Here is a 22385-nt window from a genome sequence, read left to right as displayed (position 1 = left end):
CCTGTCAGTATCCCGGACCCTTTCATCGCGGCCTGTACACAGGGTTTAATTGGCCAGAGTATGTTGCTGGGCCAGACACAGTTTATAGACAATGAACAGATTTCACAAGGTCGTGGCTGTGCTCTGTAAAACAATCCTCAAGCACAGAGGTTCCCCACTGTCCACTGACATTCAGAATTAACAATCCCGAGCTTCCAGTTTCCATTAACCAGACAAGGGTTTCATTCCCACCCCGTCTCTAAAAGCGGAACCATTCCCCTATAAGGACACTGACTGTAGCCCAGCTCGGGGTGTTTCCATTCACTGGCAGCCAGCTCACAGCACCACTGCGGACACAAGGAAGTGAGATGAGAACATCCTGAGACACGACAGCCGATTATTGAGGGTGGGGATTAGAACGGGTGTCTTCAAATATCCATCCCCCCTTTTACAGAGCGAACAGTGACAATGCGGCTACTCAGTACTCAGTATCTGGGTCGTGTGAGAGGCGTTTCTGACAGGTAATTGTGGACCAAGACATATATTCTTTTCTCTCATGTCTAACATGGTTTGAATGTGAATTTTAAACACCCGCCGGTATGACCTTTTCCTGTTTGATCATGATTTTCAGATCAGAGTCTTGGAGATTCTGTCACTCAGCCACTGTCCTCAGGAGTTTAGACAGAAGGAGAAGCGGTGACTGTAAACTATAGCTATGACATTAAATGGAGCACCATTAATTATTTATATTGGTACCGGAACCACCCAGACACACGGTCCGAGTTTATACTGTGGAAGGATCATGATGGTGTTGATGGTGTTGAGCATAATGCAAATTATGATCAACCCGTTTCCCTGCAGAAATCCAGACCTCGACTAAATCCACCAGTTTAACCATCTCGGGGCTGCAGCTGACCGACACTGTCGTTTATTACTGCGCCCTGAGACCACACTGATGGAAATTAGTTAAAGCCTAGCACAGTAATTCCCGCGCTTTTTCGATCAGAGGCTCCGCCTGCTGAAGCTGGATATAAGGCACATTCTGTGCTGTTTGCGATTCCGGCCATTCTGAGAACTGTGCCCAAAGTCTCTCATTTGTTGGTTGGGTTCAGTCTGTGCAGTTACCGCGTTGTTTTCCCTGTTACTCACTGGGAACTGTGTTTCCTGAATCACTGCCACCTTCATCTCCAGACTATTGACTGTTGCTCTTTTGCCTGTTTTCTGGGCAGTGTTCTCTGGGTTTGCGCACCAGCTGGGTAATGGGAATCTCACGGGGTCACAGTTCAGCCGAGACTTCGTTGTTCTGAAGGGTTTTTGACTCCTCAATGGTTTATTATATCGTTACTGAATGTGCTCTCTCCGTTCAGTTCATTTACTGCCGACTGGAGCGTCAGGTCTGAGTGCGGTTCTGACTCGGAATGAGAACTGGTTTATATTTGTTTCACTAAGTTTAAAAGTTGAGGTGCCCATTACATGAAACGGATTTGGAATCACCGTCCCATCGAATATCTATTATGAAATTAGCAGCACGATTATTTTTATTAATAATAAACATGATGTTTCCTGTTCTGTACTGTCAATTGGATTGTTGGTGATTTCTTTATTTTTATATCGACATTCTCCTGTGAGAAGTACTGAGAGTCCCTGTCACATTTCAGCAGTGTTTTTGTCACTGTGTCTCTCAGCTCGCAGTGATACATCGCGCTGTCAGACAGCCGTAGGCCGCCGATGGTGAAATTCCCCTAACTTTTCAAAGTGTCGTGCGATGCAGAAAATCGAGCCCCCACGCCCTCTGCTTTGAAAACATATCCGTAGGAACGGATATAGATCAGCAATGTGGGCCCTTTGTCGGGGTTCTGACGGTACATTTGTAAGGAATGCAAAGTAGCAGAGATCAAATGTCTGAAATTAATGATCACCAAGTCTCCTTCAAATTGCATTGCTGCAAGCGGCCCCCGTGAGACCGAGTCCGCAGAACGAACACCTACAGAAATTTAGAAATACAGAACTTTAAACTTCTATTATCATTTTTTTAAATCAAGGTGATGGAATATACAGGAAATAGAGAGAAAATACAGGTAAAAGAAAGATTCTATATCGCAGTCACAAGAGGGAAGATTGTGTAACTTGTAAACTTTACCAGTTAAGAGAGCCGCAGCTGTGACGAATGAATAAAAAGTAACTCCTAACATGTTTGCAGAGAGCTGATGACAGATTTGAGCAGAACGGGTTAAACCCGAAATATTTTAGTCAAGACTTGGGAAGATGTTGAATGATATCCGGCGTCTCTGCCGATGGTTCATTCCTCACAGAGTCAACAAGTGAGATCCAAGCAGCTCACAGCTCCTTTTACTCCAGTTCTTCCAATCAACTCACAGCTGCTTTCTTCTCCAATTCATCCAACCAGCTCATCGCTCCTTTGTTCGTCACTTCATGAGGTCTCTGGTCACACTACTCCTGCTCACTGAGCAAGCGACTGGGATGAAATAGAGTGAGAGCGTAATTAAGCGATTACACCGCATCAGAAACAATGAGTTGCTTTGATCAGCTATAATCTTGCTCTTTGAGAGTCAATAGCTGGCAATCGTGAGACCAAAAATCCTAAATCCCCTCAATGCCCTCATTCAAAGCCCGATGTTACACAATGCGCCGGCAGAGGGCGCCAAACCCAAGAATGGTAATCAGAAAGTCACATGATTCAAACGCCAAAGCCAATAGCGCTCGAAGCCTGAGTGAGGTCACAATGGGGCCGCCCCCTGCAGTGTGTGGGTGGAACAATGAGCTGACCAGCCCGGGTTCCCACTCTCCTCAATCTCTGCCCATTCAGTTCCAAATCACTGGTGAGCGATTCAGACAGACATGTTTCTAATAATACTGGCGGCTGTGTTGAACAGTAAGTATTGGATTATATTAAAAACACAGGTTAGCTGGTTGACGCAAAGAGCGTGTGCAGGGATTTAGTACAATTACCGATCAGAAATATCCACATGATGGACAGCTGTGTAGATGGAGGGTTACACACTCTCATACACATAGACACAAGTTTCGATTTAATCATCTGCTCTTCTGTTCCCCTATGTTCACAGGCGGACTATGTGTAGATCCAGTAACTCAGTCTGCGGTGACAATCGCCGTTTCAACAGGCGGTTCGGTGCAGTTAGATTGCGAATATAAAAGCCCGAATATTGACTACATGCAATGGTATCGGCAGAAACCGGCACAGCCTCCAAGCTGGATAATTAGCAAAACAGGAGCACTGAAGGGATTCGAAATCACAGGACAATATCTGGCGGTTGCTAACACGTCTCGCAAGTACAGTTACCTCAATATAAGCAGCCTGAGTGTGGAGGACGGGGCGGTCTATTACTCTGCAGTGAGGCACAGCGTCAGAAAACGCAAAGGCCCCGTACAAAAACCTCAGTGAGAATCTACAGCTCCATTGTGTGTTTTTCTGTGCTGTTATCTGTGGGGTTGATTTGATCCTAAACCCACGGAGACAATAGACTATCAGGTTTCTATATCAAACAGTTGTATTCATGTCTGTGCCTTTGTCCAAGTCAGCGGAGAACCGCCCTGGGAAATCTGGAGGCTTGTCTCCCTGCACCGAGATGTATCTCCTCAATAAATATCTCGGAGCATCCCCGTGGATACTGCTTGTACCTGAAGAAGTATGGAAATCTATCGGCTGTGGAGTAAATCAGGTGGATCATGGGTTAATGCGGCTTCGCCATTGTAACAAAATACAGAATGTGTCAAAAGTCTGGGAGTAAATATAACCCATGAAATATATACGTTCCTTTAAACATAGACTCACCGGGCAGCACGACCATTAATATCAGTGAGGAACATGGGGAGCACATGGTGTCTTGTATGGATGGGAGTCTCCGGCACCAGAACAACATTAACTATTGCCCTTCACTGCTCCCCATCTCACAGACTGACGCTGCTAAACGGCGAACATTCGGTTTAATCCTCGTCCAGTTCAGAGGAGAGCAATTTCACTCCGTTCTCTGATCCCCGCTCTGACGTCATGAATTGGCGAACAAAGGAGCTATGAGCGGATTGGTTGAACTGGAAAACAAAGGAGCTACAAACTGATGGATGAATTGGAGAACAAAGGACCGGGAACTGACTGAATGTGATCTGCTGACTCTGTCAGGAATGTACCAATCGGCAGAGAGACCGGATATTGCTCAACATTTTCCCAATTCTTGACTGCAAGACAATTTCAGCTTCAAATCGTTCTGTTCAAATCCACCATCAACTCTCTGCAAACATGTTGGCTGTTACTTTTTATTTATTCGCCACGGCTGCAGCTCTCTTAATTGATAAGTTCACAAGTTACACAACACTGTGTTTAATATCTGTATCATACATTGTATTTAGTCGGTCAGTTCCCTGAACACATGAATATCAATAGGTTGATCCGAGGTGAAGAAAACCATCAGGATCCACCTTGACTTAACACTGAACACTCTTTGGGGCAACTCGACAAAGTCCCTAAGTGAATGAAAGCGGTTCAGATTACAGGCGAATGGCAGACAGACACATCCGCCCCGCTGCAGCCAATGGCGGACATTGACAGACACACGAGTCTTAAACCCACAGACCGTTTGGAGTTTTCCCTTAACATCACAAGAGGGGAAGGTGAGGAACTGATCCAGTTGGAAGGTGCTGAAGCTTCATTAAAGGAACTTTTATTCAGTCCATCCAAGCACGTTCCCGTTTCAGCCCTTGAGCTTTGGGGATATATATTTATGTTTAACTGCCCTGATTTGCTTTTCAGGTAAGTGTTGGGAATGACAGGTGGATTCTGGAGGGTAAACACAGTGAAGTGACCTTTTTTAATGTAAAATCGCTCTCGCTCTGGGCTCTTGCAGGGTATTGTCGGGGAGACTCCCTTTCACAGACACCGGCTGTAACCACAGTCAGTGAAGGAGACGCTGTTCAGTTGCACTATAATTACACAGCTACAAGCACCAGCACTCCTGAACTATTCTGGTACAGTCAGGATCCCAGCGGATCCATGGAGTACCTGCTACAGAGAAACTGATTCAGCGAGAATGGAGGGAGATTTCCAGGGGACCGTTTATCAGCGAAGCTCAATGATTCGAGTCCAATCGTCCCGCTGAATGTGTCTGAAACACAACTGACAGACTGCGCGGTGTATTACTGCGCACAGAGCCCCACAGAGACACGGAGCTGGGCTGGACCTGTACAAAAATTGTCAGAGAGTCGCTTAAAATATCAACGCATCAGTGGAACATTGTGATCAGGGGCGAGTCTCAGCTGGTCCCTGTGTTTATGGTTAGAGCTTGTACTGTTAAGTCTAACACGTATTTCCTTTCATTAATAATTAATATATAATCAAATTTACAAACGCGGTTACACGAGCAAAGTAAGAAATAAAGTGAATTGCTAGAGCGCCTTTCACGACGTCCACAATTGCTTAACAGCCAATGAAATATTTTTTAAAGATCAGTCACGGCCCGGCAGCATCACACAAACAGTGACGTCATAATGACTAGGTAATATGTTTTAGTGACGTTGATCGAGAGATTAACATTGACCAGGACACCAGGAAAACTCCGCAACTCTTTTTAGAGATATTGGGATCGATTACGTCCTCTTGAGAGGGCAGATATGGCCTCAAGTTAACGACTCGTCCGAAAGACGACACCTCCGAGAGTGCAGCAGTCCCTCAGTACTGACATCGGGAGGGTGGGCTAAACATTTTGTGCTCAAGTCTCTGGAGTGGGATTTAAACCCACAACCTTCTGACTCAGTGGCGAGAGTTCTACAAACTGAGCCATGGCTGATATCTGGCATTTGTAGATTAGACCTTAAACTTTTCATTATTATTCATATTTAACTTCATTAATAGTATATGCAGGTAGATGAGTGAAAGGCTTTCATAGAGGTAACCAGGCTGATGACTGACAAACAGATGGACAGCGGCCTGTTTGGGTCTGGGGCGCTTGTTCTCCCTGAGCAGGGAGACCAGTTTGTATCAGGGTGCCCACAGTGCGGAGACACAGAGAACGGAGTCACTGGACACCGGGGAATGCAGGAGGAAAAATCATACTGATTGTTTGGAGCCTGTGCACGAAGATCAGGAGCATCTGGTACCAGTAGAACTGAAAGGAATTGAAAGTCAGTTGTTGTGAATGCGGGTTGTGAGTTGTTGTTTATTTTTCAGATCAGAAAGAGTTAAATCTGCGAGCGCAGGCTGTCAATTTTCAAGCTCGAATTCATCTGATTAATATTGCTGTCGCTGTAAGTGTTGATGTAAAATACTCTACATTCGCCATCAGTACCGCTGCAACACGTCTCGCTATAAATGAGCACTGGAAACTGCTCATAGTTAAACTTACTGTCTGTTTACACCTAGTATCGGAAAAGTGTAAAAATTCCCATTGTATCTGCCAGAGATCATATATTTCTCGCTGCTTCCTCCGCACTCAGTCCCATGTTATTCATGATATGTCGAAAACCATTAACATTTGAAACCTGTTTTTACTTATGTTGTGTTCCTGGTATTCAGAAAAATACCTACCCTCCCTCTTGTTCTGTCTTGTTTTCACCGACACAATCTCTCTCCACCAGGCTTATGATTGATTTCCGTATAATGCAAATCTTAAATCAATTGCTAAGTGACATTTTTGGTAGTTTTGTAAAGCTACAGCTTGAAAAAAAAAACTTACATATTAAAATATTGAATGGGCGACACACTCAGAGAGACAGGATTGTAACCCGAGTGAGGAGTTTCTCCCGTTTCACTAACCACTGTTGGGCAGCCTGGAGAGATGTATGTAGGACATCTTGAGGAGTTACGGGTTAACAGTCGAACTTCTTTGTATCTTGGATTAACAAGCTTCCAGGCTTTACAAGATACGAACAGGATACTTTGAATTGTCGTAAAAAGAATGCAGTGCTTGTTTTCTGAGATGTAAATTGTGTAAGGGAATATGTGATTGTAATGACGTCACCCATGAGTGCTTTAGTTCTGGGTAATAAACATGATCAGAAAGGCAACATTAGCTAGAGAGAGTAGTTGGTACAGCTGTTACTTCAAAGATACTAGTAACTGTTACCGTCAGGAAGTCTCGTGTACGGGAGTCGTTCTGTGGTAAACAATTGCAAACTGTTTACATCAATATTCTGTTTTCAAAGGAGTTGGAAGCCAAGATATGAAATACAGGCTTATCTATGACATTTTCCTTTGATGTAGTCAAATATGGTGTATAAAGGCGCGTGGGTTTCAACAGTATCTCAGCGTGTACCCAAAAGATACTGGAACCGAAACAGTCACTGTCTGTATACAGTTAAAGGCCGATCACCTTTACTGTGCATCAATAAGGTCTGTTCCGTTTACTCCACTACGGAGTCTCGTGCTTACTCGAAACGTGTTGTTGTGAACCAGAGCAGAAAGGAGGTTGACTGCTAACAACTACTATTTCCCACCCCGTGTGATTAATTTCAGAGCCTCCTGTTCGTTTCAGGCGGACTTTAATCTAACGGGTTCAGCAGATATTTAGGGAAGGGGCTCATATTCCCCTCCGAGCTATTGCCAACACAGTCGGATGATGGCAATAAGATATTATCTCGAAATGACAATATATCGGTTTGAATGAAGATAAAGATGTTCAGTTTATTTCAATCATTCTCAGTAATCAGACTGAGGAGGTTGACGGGGGTCGGGTTTGATTAACCTTCTGATGGGGTCACACAAGGTGAAGATTTCCTCTGGTCTCTCTGTGGAATTCACCTCTGAAAGTTGTTTTAACGAAATCGCAAGCTTATTCTTTTAGAATGCGTTCATTATATCGTTACAAATAGCGACCAGAGGAAATGTCAAACACATTTTGCACACCTCGGTTTAAACACGAATGTTACAGGAGAATGAAGTTAATGCTCTCACACACCAGCATAAAATATACACTCAGTGTGACCGATTCGGCCCCGGCAATGCTGAAGTTTTCCTCACACCAAGGAATGCCCTCACTGAGTGACGGCTCCACAGGTCGATATTTTATGTTGTGACTGTCAGTATCTCTTATCAAACCCGCTATCAACTGGAAATTATAGAGACAAACCTTGCGGTAACACTGCCTGCGCAGCCCCGCCCGCAGCTTCCGTTCGCTGTTCTCGCTCTGACCCGCCTTGCCAGCCCTGTGTTTTTGGAGAGATTGCTGCAGCTGTTACGGGACTGTAAACAGGAGGGAGGTTTTTGTACAGTGACTGCCGCGCTTCCTCTCAGTGTGCGGCTCTATCGCACAGTAATACACCGCGGTATCCGCGCTCTCCGTGCTCTCAATGACCAATTGGCCGCGTTTGTCCGCAGTGGAAAGATCCAATTCAAATCGGTCCCTTCTCTCTTTGCCTGCCGATGTTCGCATTATTACCCACTCCAGTCCCTGACTGGATTTCTGTTTGTACCAGTGCATGGCGTAAATGGACATGTCACAGCTGCAATTTATCTGCACCGAATCTCCGCTCCGGAATCACAGCGGGAGACTGTAGCACTCGGTCGGAGAAACATCGACCTGTAAGAAACATTCAGATAATAAAAGACAGGAGCAACGTGAAAATAAACACTGTGTGTTATTGAGCTCAGCTCCTGTACCTACAGGGTAGCAGCACCAGAATAACGAGTGAAACAATCACTTGTACCGAGTAATACATCCTTGTAATTAAAATGTCAAGAGGAAAACGGCAGACAGCTCGCATCAGAAGATCCCGAACCGAGTGACAACATTGAACAGGCGGCTGATTAAAGTCAGCGCCGGCAAGTTAAAGTCTCAGTCACGTGGCATTGCTGTGCTTGGATTGGCTGGAAATAGTCATTGTTCACCCGCGGTTCACATCCCGATATGTCAGTTGTCTAATGTCCAGCAAGCTCCTCTCCTCCTTGTGGAGGGAAGTGAGGTGACCCCCATCCCTTTGTGATAGTGACTCTCTAAAACACGTACTGTGGAGGCTGCCCGGGGTGCTGACTGTACCAGTACACATAAGGGTTAGTGTCAGTTGTTTTCAAGGCGCAGTTTAGTGTGACATTACTGTCCTCATCAACCGTTATTTCAGGAACCGGCTGTTCCACTGTGCCTTGCCGGCTCCATTCTAATATAAAATAATAGTAATAGTCATCACCATCACAATCATCATCAGGATCATTTAACCAATTATCATAGCTGGGTTACAGCCGTCAAGGGGAGAATGGATTTTAACTGGGGAGGGAATACTTACTGAGAAGTGATATAATGACGAGGGGCGGTGCGAGGTGGTTGCACATTCTACAGTCTTGGCAATCCTCTGTAGGAGCAGAAATACAGATCCCCGACGCACGGCACCGCTGATCCAACCAATGCCAAAGAAGTAACAGCGGCAGTAAGCTCTCCGATAACAGAAGGCTGGCCAGAGCGAGAGCAGCAAACGGAAGCTGTGGGCGGGGCTGCCGCGGGCGGTGTTACTGCAGCTTTGTCTCCATCATTTCCAGTTGGTAACGGCGAGAAACATGTGACCACGGAGCCCTCTGGCCGTCACTCTGAGAACTTTACACTGTCGGGATAATAGACTGAGTAAAGTGTGAGTTTATCTGTGGCGAACTTTCTAGCGTCCGGGTTTTGGGAGAGGCGGTTCAGACAATTTAACAATTTTTAACCTCTTTCTTTATGGCTTTCTTTTACCTTTAAGATTTATGTTTCTCACTCGTTGTTTCGCACTTGCTTTAATATCTCTTTCCCTCCTTTCCTGATTTGCTGTCCACTACACATATTGCATTGATTTTTCTCTTTCTCTCATTCTTTCTTTAGTGCCTTCGCTTTGTTTTCCTCTGTCTGTGTTTCAAAATTTCTACTTTTCAGAATTTCTTTAAATCTCTCTCTTCTATATTCTCTATTATTTTTCTGTGGCCATTCCCTCTCCCCTCTCAATCCCGTTGCTCCAAACACAGCAGAGCGGCACTCCCCATCGGTGCAGGTTTCTGTGCGGCCTCTCCGCCTGTTTGTAACACTGTGGGCTCACGGCGCAGAGATAAGTGGCGCTGTCCGTCACTCGTGCATCTCTCACAGTCAGGGCACTGAATTTATTGCCTCCCCCGATTGAAGCAGTGATCCTCCCGTGTTGATCGGTCCCGCTTGTGGCCATCACCAGGTGCTGGAGGGTCTGATCCGGGTGTTGTCTGTACCAGTGCAGGACGTTAAATGCAGCGGTAGCGGAGCAGTTGATGGACACGATTCCCTCTTCACTAACAACCACCCGCCGAGGGAGCTGCATCACCTCATCCTCACCGCTCACACCCGTGCAGATCAGAGTGTAGATCAGCAGGGAAACTCGGTAAATCCGGAGCATTATCCGATCTGATGAAGAGGAGGGTGAAAGAATTGTACACAGAGGTCGGGTTAGAACTAGGACACGGATATTATATTCAGGAGAATTAACAAAGAGATAGACTCTCGCTTCTTGTCCAACACAGAGGTTTCTTCCTGTCGAACTAACGAAACAAACTATTGGTTTAACAACCCAGGGCAGCCCACACTCAGTGTTTCTCACAGACACCAGCTCACACTGTCTCTGAGCTCACACCGGGTCGCTCACACTTCGTGATTCTCACTGACACCAGCTCAAACTGTCTCTGAGCTCACACCGGGTCGCTCACACTTCGTGATTCTCACTGACACCAGCTCAAACTGTCTCTGAGCTCACACCGGACCGCTCACACTCACTGTTTTTCACTGACACCAGCTCACACTGTCTCTGAGCTCACAGCGGACCGCCCACACTCAGTGTTTCTCACTGACACCAGCTCACACTGTCTCTGATCTCACACCGGGTCGCTCACACTTCGTGATTCTCACTGACACCAGCTCAAACTGTCTCTGAGCTCACACCGGGCCGCTCACACTCTGTGTCTCACTGACACCAGCTCACACTGTCTCTGAGCTCACACCGGACCGCTCACACTCACTGTTTTTCACTGACACCAGCTGACACTGTCTCTGAGCTCACAGCGGACCGCCCACACTCAGTGTTTCTCACTGACACCAGCTCACACTGTCTCTGAGCTCACACCGGGCCGCTCACACTCAGTATTTCTCACTGACACCAGCTCACACTGTCTCTGAGCTCACACCGGGCCGCTCACACTCAGTGTTTCTCACTGACACCAGCTCACACTGTCTCTGAGCTCACACCGGGCCACTCACACTCAGTGTGTGTCACTGACACCAGCTCACACTGTCTGTAAGCTCACACCGGGCCGCTCACACCGGGCCACTCACACTCAGTGTGTGTCACTATCACCAGCTCACTTTGTTTGTAAGCTCACATCGGGGAGCAGTATAACCGCCCCTCGTTATGTTAACGGTGAGACAAATTTTAGACATTGTATTCGGTATCTTTTTAAACACAATCTGACAAACTATTCAGCAGCAGCTTTGGTTCACAGTGCCCTCATGTGACTTTTTTCTGATGCACATTTCACCTTTCGATGCAATGAATATAATGTGGATTAGGTTGTCAAGACACCGCGATATTTATTTTGGGTCGTTTTAACGGTCAGACTGAAACTTCACCCATTCCCGGGATCGGATGATCAGATATCCAGGACAAAGCAGAAGAGCTCACGGAGCCTGTGTGCCGATGTTGAACAAAGACAGCGACAATGATTATTGGCAGCTCATTGAAACCAGGCTCTTGGTTTGACAGCAACACTTCAAATTCTCCGCTTCAGCCTGAGAGCTATGACTCTATGACTCTACGAGCTGCAACTGAGAGGAGGCAACGAGTGAAGTGCGGGCTCCCAGTGCGGGGAGACTGCGGCCACTATGGAGTTCGGGCTTTTCGTTGGTTGGGGCCTGACAACGCTGTTATTCGGTTAGTTTATTTATTTATACATCTGTGGCTCTCTGTCCATTCCACTATTGACACTAGTGTCCTCTCTTCATCGAACTTCATATCTGCCCACCTATCTGTTTAATTGTCTATCCACCTGTCTCTCCACTTGTCTACCTGTTTATGTGTGTATCTCTCACTGTCTCTCTCTCACTCTCTGTCCTTTGTCTGACTGTCGGCCTGCTTTTCTCTTTGCCCCCCTGCTGTCTGTCTGTCTCTCTGCCTCTCTGTCTGTCTTACCCTCTGTCCAGCTGCCTGTATATCTATATCCAGCCATTTATCTGATGCTTTCTCTTTCTTTCTCTTTGTCACCCTGTGTACACACAAAGAGATAGATAGATGTATTGTTAAAGAAAGAATAACGGGTGATTTGTTTTCTCTCTGTATCCATGGGCAACCGGGAATGTTTTCTGCAGGACTGAGATCTGGAGACTCCGTCGATCAATCGCCAACAGAAGCACAATATCCGGAAGGAACCTCGATGAGTATTAATTGCAACTATTCAACCACCGAAACGAACTACTACCTGGAGCTTTATAGTCAGAACCAGGTCAAGGCACCCACTCCCGCAATTCGAAGACATTCCTATGGAAAGGACGAAGCTAACGGTCGTTTCTCTGTCATTCTGAACAAGTCGAAAACTGTCGCTGTTTTCACCTTGACTCAGCTGCATCTCGCTGACAGCGCCGTGTACTACTGTGCACTGAGGCCCACAGTGAGAAGGGCCTCGGGACACCTCGGACAGTAACCGGGTTCTGTGAGATCAGCTCAAAGAAGCTGCTTTAAACCCGGCCACCAGGTGGCGCTGACAGAGCGCGGACTCTAACATTACATCAACCAAAATAACAACAGAAAATGCTGGATAAACTCTGCAGGCCAGGCAACTTCCGTGGAGAGAGAAATAGAGTCAACGATTCAGGTCGAAACCCTTCGTTAGGACTGAAAAAGCGCAGGAAATTAAATAGATTATAAGGCCAGTTTGGGGGCTGTGAAATGGGGATAAGAGAACAAAAGAGAAGTGAAGAGACATTAAGAGGTATTCAAAACGAGGCGAGATGGTTATAGGATTAGTGGAGAGAAGAAAGACAACTCTAGATTAGGTGTGAAATGCGCTGGCAGAATGAGAGACAGCTGCCATGTGGGAGAGAAAAAAAGGGGGAAGGGCCAAAACAAAGGTGTGGATAAAAAATATATCTAAAACTATAATAGGGGCCGAGGTTATGATCTGAAATTGTTGAACTCGATATTGAGTCCGGAAGGCTGTAAAGTGCCCAATCGGAAGATGAGGTGCTGTTCCTTGCGCTTACCCTGGGTTTCCATGGAACAATGCAAGAGCCTGAGTCCGGTGAGGTCTGAGTGGGAATGGAGTAGTGAATTAAAATGACAGGCGACCGGAAGCTCGGGGTCACCCTTATGGACTGAATGGAGGTGTTCCGCAAAGCGGTCACCCAATCTGCATTTGATCTCCCCAATGTAGAGGAGACCACATCGTGAGCAGCGGATAATGTATACTGGATTAGAAGGGGTTTCTTCAAATACCTAAGCCACATTTTACAGAGTGGACAGCAACAATGCGGCTACTCAGCATCTGGATTGTTTTGGGGACATTTCTGACAGGTAAGCGAGGAACAAACACATTTCATCTATTCTTTAATTTCCAAAAACTGAATTGGAGGCGCACAGAGATCTCGGAGGGTTGTGAGGCTCGAGGCAGTTACATAAATAGGGAGGGGCAAGGCCATGGAGTGGGACTTGTATACACGGATGAGAATAATGAAATCGAAGCGTTGCCTTACCGGGAGCCAAAGAAGGTTAGCGAGCTCAGGCATGATTGGCGAAGTAATTAAACAGACAGGGTCTAGAGTAATATAAACAGAGACATGGTCCAGTACAGTAATAACAGAGACAGTGCCAATTCTAACATAAACAGAGACAGGGTGTAGTATAATATAAACAGAGTCCAGGTCTAGTGCAGCAATAACACGAGAAAATATAAGCAGAGAAACAGTCTAGCGTAAAAATACATGAAACAGGGCCTAGGGTTATATAAACCGAGACAACGTCTAGTCTAATATAAACAGAGATTGGGGCTACAGCAGTAATAACAGAGACAGAGCCTAGTGTACTATAAACAAAGACATAGTCTACTGCATTAATAACTGAGACAGGGTCTGGTGTAATAAAGATACAGATATGGTCTAGTGCACTAATAAATGTAATATACACTGAGACAGAGACTTCTGCATTAGTAACTGAATAGGGTCTAGTGTAAGACAAACACAGATATGGTCTAATGCAGTAAGAAATGCAGAGAATAGTGTAATATAAACAAAGGCAGAGACTACTGCAGCAGTAAATGAGATGGGGAGTAGTGTAATATGAACAGAGACATGGTCTAGTGCAGTTATAACTGAGACAGTACCTTGCGTAATATAAACAGAGGTAGAGTATAGTGCAGATATAACTGAGACAGGGTCCAGTGTAATATAAACATAGACAGAGTAGAGTGCAGTAATAACTGATTCAGTGCCTAAAGTAATATAAAATAAGACAGGGCCTAGTGCAGTAATAACAGAGAAAAGGCCGAGTGCAATATAAACAGACAGTGTCTAGTGTAACATAAATAGAGGCAGCGTCTACGGATATATAAATACATACAGGTTCTTGTGCAGTAATAACTGCAACCTGGTCTAGTGAAATAGAAACAGAGAAATAGTCTAACGCAGTAATAACTGGGACAGGGTTTAGTGCAACTTAAACAGAGACAGGGCCTAGTGTAATATAAGAAGCGACAGGGTCTAGTGTAATAGAAACAGAGACAGGGCATAGTGTAATATAAAGAGAGATAGGGCCTAGTGCAATATAAACAAAGACAGGATATGGTGTAATGTAAACAGAGACAGGGCCTAGTGTAATATAAAGAGGGACAGGGTGTAGTGTAATATAAACAGAGACAGGGCCCAGTGTAATATAAACAGAGACAGGGTCTAGTGCAGTAATTACTCAGACAGGATCTCGTGTAATATAAACAGAGACAGGGTCTAGTGTAATATAAATAGCGAGAGGGCCTAGAATAATAAAAACAGAGAGAGTGTCCAGTGTAAAACAAAGAGAGACAGCGTCCAGTGAAATATAAACAGAGACAGGGTCTAGTGTAATTTAAACAAAGACAGGGCCTAGTGTAATATAAGAAGCGACAGGGTCTAGTGTGATAGAAACAGAGACAGTATTTAATGTAATATAACGAGAGACAGCGTCTAGTGAAATATAAATACAGACAGGGACTAGTGTAATACAAAGAGAGACAGGGCCTAGTGTAACATAAGAAGAGACAGGAACTCGTGTAATACAAACAGAGAAAGAATCTAGTGTAATATAAACAGAGACAGCGTCCAGTATAATATGAATACAGACATGTTCTTATGCAATAGTAACTGCAACAGGGTCAAATGCAATAGAAACCGAGAAACAGTATAATGCGGTAATAAGTGAGACAGAGTTTAGTGCAATACAAACAGAGACAGGGCCTAGTGTAATAAAAGAGAGACAGGGCCTAGTGTAATACAAACAGAGACGGGGCCTAGTGTCATACAAACAGAGACAGGGCCTAGTGTAATATAAACAGAGTCAGGGTCTAGTGTAACATTAACAGAGACACGGTCTATTGTAATATAAACAGAGACAGGGTCTAGAGCAATATGAACAGATACAGGGTCTAGTGTAATATAAGCAGAGACAGGGTCCAGTGCAACATAAACAGAGACAGGGTCAAGTGTAATATAAACAGAGACAGGGTCTAGTGTAATATAAGCAGAAATAGGACCTAGTGTAATATAAACAGAGACAGGGCCTAGTGTAATTTAAACAGAGACAGGGTCTCAGCTAATATAAACAGAGACAGGGTCTAGTGTAATAAAAACAGAGACAGGGTCTGGTGTAATATAAAGAGAGAGAAGGCCTAGTCTAATATAAAAAGAGACAGGGTCTAGCGTACTATAATCAGAGACAGGGCCAAGTGTAATATAAACACAGACAGGGTTTAGTTTAATAGAAACACAGACAGGGTCTAGTGTAAATAAACAGTGACAGGGTCTAGTGTAATAGAAACAGAGTCATGGTCTAGTGTAATATAAATAGAGATAGGGCCTAGTGTAATACAAAGAGAGACAGGGCCTAGTGTAATATAAACAGAGACAGGGTCATAGTCATAGAGTCATAGAGTTTTACAGCACAGAAAGAGGCCCTTCGGCCCATCGTGTCTGCGCCGTCCATCAATCCCTGTCCAGTCTAATCCCATTTTCCAGCATTTGGTCCATAGCCTTGTATGCAATGGCATTTCAAGTGCTCATCCAAATGCTTCTTGAATGTTGTGAGGGTTCCTGCCTCTACCACCCTTTCAGGCAGAGAGTTCCAGATTCCAACCACCCTCTGGGTGAAAAAGTTCCTCCCCAAATCCCCTCTAAATCTCCTGCCCCTTACCCTGATTCTATGCCCCCTTGTTATTGACTCCCCTACTAAGGGGAAAAGTTCCTCTTTATCTACCCTATCTATGCCCCTCATCATTTTGTACACCTCAATCAGGTCCCCCCTCAGCCTTCTTTGCTCCAATGAAAACAACCCCAGCCTGTTAAGTCTTTCTTCATAGCTGAGGCGCTCCATCCCAGGTAACATCCTGGTGAAACTTCTCTGCACCCTCTCTAAAGCAATCACATCCTTCCTATAGTGAGGCGACCAGAACTGCACACAGTACTCCAGCTGTGGCCTCACCAGCGTTTTGTACAGCTCCATCATAACCTCCCTGCTCTTATATTCTATGCCTCGGCTAATGAAGGCAAGTATCCCATATGCCTTTTTAACCACCTTATCTACCTGTTCCGCTGCCTTCGGGGATCTATGTACATGCACACCAAGGTCCCTCTGACCCTCTGCACTTCCTAGGGTCCTACCACTCATTGTGTACTCCCTTGCCTTATTTGTCCGTCCAAAATGCATCACCTCGCACTTTTCAGGGTTAAATTCCATTTGCCACTTTTACGCCCATCTGACCAACTCGTTTATATCTTCTTGTAGCCTGAGGCTTTCCTCCTCACAATTTACCACCCCACCAATTTTCGTGTCATCTGCGAACTTGCTGATCATACATTTTACATTCTCATCCAAATCATTTATGTAGATCACAAACAGCAAGGGACCCAGCACCGATCCCTGAGGTACCCCACTAGACACAGGCTTCTAGTCACAAAAGCAACCTTCGACCATCACCCTCTGCCTCCTGCCACTCAGCCAGTTTAGGATCCAACGCGCCAAGGCACCCTGGATCCCATGGGCTCTTAACTTCTTGACCAGTCTCCTATGCGGGACATTGTGAAAAGCTTTACTGAAGCCCATGTAAACCACATCAACAGCATTTCCCTCATCCACACGCCTAGTCACCCCCTCGAAAAATTCAATCAGATTTGTCAGACATGATTTACCCTTGACAAAGCCATGCTGACTATCCCCGATTAATCCTTGCCTCTCCAAGTGGAGACTAATTTTGTCCCTCAGAATTTTTTCCAATAATTTCCCTACCACAGATAGGCTCACTGGCCTGTAATTCCCTGGTTTATCCCTGCTACCCTTCTTGAATAATGGTACTACGTTAGCTGTTCTCCAGTCCTCTGGTACATCCCCTGTGGCCAGAGAGGTTCTGAAAATTTGTGTCAGAGCCCCTGCAATCTCCTCCTTTGCCTCCCACAACAGCCTGGGATACATCTCGTCCGGGCCTGGGGATTTATCCACTTTTTGGCCTGCTAAAACCGCTAGTACCTCCTCCCTCTCGATGCTTATATGTTCAAGTATGTCACAGTCCCCTTGCCCGATTTCTATGTCTACATCATCTTTCTCCATAGTGAACACAGATGCAAAAAATTCATTTAAAACCCCGCCTACATCATCTGGCTCGACACACAGATTGCCACTTTGGTCCCTAATGGGTCCTACCCTTTCCCTGGTTATCCTCTTGCCCTTAATATACTTATAAAACATCTTAGGATTTTCCTTTATTTTGCTCGCCAGTGTTATTTCATGGCCCCTCCTCGCCCTCCTAATTTCTTTTTTAAGTATGCCCCTGCACTTTTTATACTCCTCCAGGGCTTCCTCCGTCTTTAGTCTTTTGTAACTGCCAAAAGCCCCCCTTTTTTTCCTAATGCATTTTTGTATATCCCTTGTCATCCAAGGTTCCCTTTGCTTGTTGGTCCCACCCTTGACCTTTACAGGAACATGTTGGCGTTGTACTCTCTCTATTTCCCTTCTGAAAGTCTCCCACTGCTTTGATGTGGATTTTCCTATAAGTAGCTGCTCCCAGTCCACTTTGGCCAGATCCTGCCTTATCATATTAAAATCGGCCATCCCCCAATTTAGAACCCTTATTTCCGGGCCGTCATTGTCTTTTTCCATGACCACCTTAAATCTCACCGAATTATGGTCACTGTCGCCAAAATGCTCTCCTACTGACACTTCCACCACATGCCCGGCTACATTCCCTAGAATTAGGTCCAGTACCGCCCCCTCTCTTGTAGGACTTTCTACATGTTGGTTCAAAAAGCTCTCCTGGATGCACTTTAAGAATTCTGCACCCTCTAAGCCTTTCACACTCTGACTATCCCAATTAATATTGGGGAAGTTGAAATCTCCCACTATTATTACCCTATTATTTTCGCACTTCTCTGAGATTTGCCTACATATCTTTTCCTCTATCTCCCCCTGACTGTTTAGGGGCCTATAGTACACTCCCAGCAAGGTGTTTGCCACCTTTTTGTTTTTAAGTTCTACCCATATGGCCTCATTAGAGGAACCCGCTTATATATCATCCCTCCTTACAGCAGTAATCGACTCCTTAATTAATATTGCAACACCCCCTCCCCTTTTACACCCCCCTCTGTCCCTCCTGAAGATTCTATACCCCGGAATATTGAGCTGCCAGTCCTGACCCTCCCTCAACCATGTCTCCGTGATAGCAACAATATCGTACTCCCATGTGTTCAACAACAACATCAGTTCATCCACCTTATTTGCAAGACTGCTTGCATTAAAATAAATGCCTTCCAGCCTTGCCATATTTCCTTTTGCCCTCACATATTTTCTCTGCCTTCCCAGCTGACTTGTTTCTTCCTCTGTATTTGGCTGTAGATCACCCCCTACTATAGCTCCACTCTGTATCCCATCCCCCTGCCAAGTTAGTGTAATATAAACAGAGACAGGGTCTAGTGTAATACAAAGAGAGACAGTATCTAGTGTAATATAAACAGAGACAGGGTCTAGTGTAATAAATAGAGAGACAGGGCCAAGTCTAATATTAACAGAGACAGGATCTAGTGTAATATAAACAGAGACACTGTTTATTGTAATATAAACAGAGACAGGGTCTTGAGCAATATAAACAGATACAGTGTCTAGTGTAATATAAACAGAGACAGGGTCTAGTGTAATATAAACAGGGACAGGGTCTAGTGTAACATAAACAGAGACAGGGTGAAGTGTAATATAAAGAGAGACAGGGTCCAGTGTAATATAAACAGAAATAGTACCTAGTGTAATATAAACAGAGACACGGTCCAGTGTAATATAAACAGAGACAGGGTCTAGTGTAATATAAACAGAGACAGGGTCTAGTGTAATATAAACAGAGACAGGGTCGAGTGTAATAGAAACAGAGTCATGGTCTTGTGTAATGTAAACTGAGACAGGGTCCAGTGTAATATAAACAGAGACAGGGTCGAATGTAATATAAACAGAGACAGGGTTTAGTGTAATATAAACAGAGTCATGGTGTAGTGTAATATAAACAGAGACAGGGTCTAGTGTAATAGAAACAGAGACAGGGCCTAGTGAAATATAAAGAGTGACAGTGTCTAGTGTAACATACACAGAGACAGTGTCTACTGTATTTCAAACAGTGACAGGGTCCAGTGTAATATAAACACAGACAGGGTTTAGTGTAATAGAAACACAGACAGGGTCTAGTGTAACTTAAACAGTGACAGGGTCTTGTGTAATATAAACAGAGACAGGGCCAAGTGTAATTCAAACAGTGACATGGTCTAGTGTAATAGAAACAGAGACAGGGTCTAGAGTACTATAAACAGAGACAGGTCCTACTGTAATATAAACACAGACAGTGTCTAGTGTAATATATACTGAGACTGGGTCGAGTGTAATATAAACAGAGACAGGGTTTAGTGTAATAGAAACACAGACAGGGTTTAGTGTAACTTAAACAGTGACAGCGTCTAGTGTAATAGAAGCAGAGTCATGGACTAGTGTAATATAAACAGAGACAGGGTCTAGTGTAATATAAACAGAGACAGGGCCAAGTGTAATTCAAACAGTGACAGGGTCTAGTGTTATAGAAACACAGACAGGGTCTAGTGTAACATAAACAGAGACAATGTCTTGTGTATTATAACAGAGACAGTGTCTAGAGTAATATAAAAGGGGACAGGGTATATTCTAATACAAACAGAGACAGGGCTTAGTGTAATATAAACAGAGACAGGGTCTAGTGTAATACAAAGAGAGACAGTATCTAGTGTAATATAAACAGAGACAGGGTCTAGTGTAATAAATAGAGAGACAGTGCCAAGTCTAATATTAACAGAGACAGGATCTAGTGTAATATAAACAGAGACAGGGCCGAGTGCAACATAAATCGAGACAGTGTGTAGTGTAATATAAACAGAGATAGGGCCTAGTGTAATATAAACAGAGACAGGGTCCAGTGCAGTAAAAACTCAGACAGGATCTAGTGTAATATAAACAGAGACAGGGTCTAGTGTAAAATAAACAGAGATAGGGCCTTGTGTAATATAAAGAGAGACAGGGTGTAGTGAAATATAAACAGAGACAGGCCTAGTGTAATATAAACAGAGATAGGGCATAGTGTAATATAAACAGAGACAGGGCCTAGTGAAATATAAATACAGACAGTGTCTAGTGTAATACAAAGAGAGACAGGGCCTAGTGTAATATAAGAAGAGACAGGATCTCGTGTACTACAAACAGAAGCAGAATCTAGTGTAATATAAAGAGAAAGACGGTCTATTGTAATATAAACAGAGACAGGGTCTAGTGTAATATAAACAGAGACAGGGTCTAGTGAAATATTAACAGAGACAGGGTCTAGTTTAATAAAAACAGAGACAGGGTCTAGTGTATTATAAACAGAGACAGGGTCTAGTGAAATATAAACAGAGACAGGGTCTCGTGTAATATAAACAGAGACAGGGTCTAGTGTAATATAAACAGAGACAGGGTCTACTGTAATATAAACAGAGACATGGTCTAGTGTATTATAAACAGAGACAGGGTCTAGAGAAATATAAACAGAGACAGGGTCTAGTGAAATATAAGCAGAGACAGGGTCTGGTGTAATATAAACAGAGACAGGTTCCAGTGCAGTTATAACTGAGACCGGGGCCTTGTGTAATATAAGGAGACATGTCCTGTGCAGTAATAACTGAGAAAATACCTAGTGTAATATAAACAGAGACTCGGTCCAGTGCAGTAATAAATGAGACAGTGCCTAGTGTAACAGATAAGGAGACATGTCCTGTGCATTAATAACTGAGACAGTGCCTCGTGTAATTTAAACAGAAACTTGGTCCATTGCAGTAATAAATGAGACAGGATGTAACGTAATATAAACAGAGACTCGGTCCTGAAGTAATAACTGAGACAGGGCATAGCGTAATATAAACAGAGATCGGGTCTAGTGTAATATAAACAGAGGCAGTGTCTGGTGTAATATAAACAGAGACAGGGTCTAGTGTAATATAAGCAGAGACAGGGTCTAGTGTAATATAAACAGAGACAGGGTCTAGTGTAATATAAACAGAGACAGGACATATTGTAATATAAACTGAGACAGGCTCTCGTGTAATATAAACAGAGACAGTGTCCAGTGTAACATAAATAGCGACGGGGTCTAGTGTAATATAATTAGAGACAGGGTCTAGTGTAATATATAGAGAGTCAGGTTAATGTAATATAAACAGAGACAGAGTCTAGTATTATATAAAAAGGACAGGGTCTAGTGCAGTAATGACATTGGTTGGATACAGTGTCAAGCTCGCTCTACACTGTCCCATCAAACTTTCCCAGGGCAGGTGCAGCACGGGTTAGATACAGAGTAAAGCTCCATCTACACTGTCCCATCAAACATTCGCAGCGCAGGAACAGCACGGGTTAGACACAGAGTTAAGCTCCTTCTACACTGTCAACAGGTTCTCGTGTAATATAACGAGAGACATGATCTTGTGCAGTAATAACTGAGACAGAGCCTAGTGTAATATAAACAGAGACATAGTGTAATGCAGCAATAACCGAGAGAGGGCCGAGTGTAAGATCTACGCAACTGTCTGTTTATGACACACTGAGGAAACATTTGGATTGAGGAATTGTTATCCTCCCTCATCGGAACTCACTGTGACTTTAGGCCATGAAATACTGACACCGAGAGTGCCCTGTCAGTCTCT

At 44.3% G+C, this 22385-nt stretch overlaps 1 pseudogene; it reads right to left on the bottom strand.

Annotated features, from left to right (window-relative positions):
* Window positions 1-238: 238 nt before the first annotated feature.
* The window catches only part of LOC147118432 (uncharacterized), a 38001-nt pseudogene continuing 15854 nt past the window's right edge, over window positions 239-22385 (bottom strand).

This window comes from Somniosus microcephalus, chromosome 4 (genome assembly GCF_052327205.1).
Source record: "Somniosus microcephalus isolate GS21.2 chromosome 4, FLI_Smic_1.0, whole genome shotgun sequence".
Taxonomy (NCBI): domain Eukaryota; kingdom Metazoa; phylum Chordata; class Chondrichthyes; order Squaliformes; family Somniosidae; genus Somniosus; species Somniosus microcephalus.
Note: the sequence above shows the minus strand (reverse complement) of the source record. Positions and strands in the feature narration are given on the sequence as shown.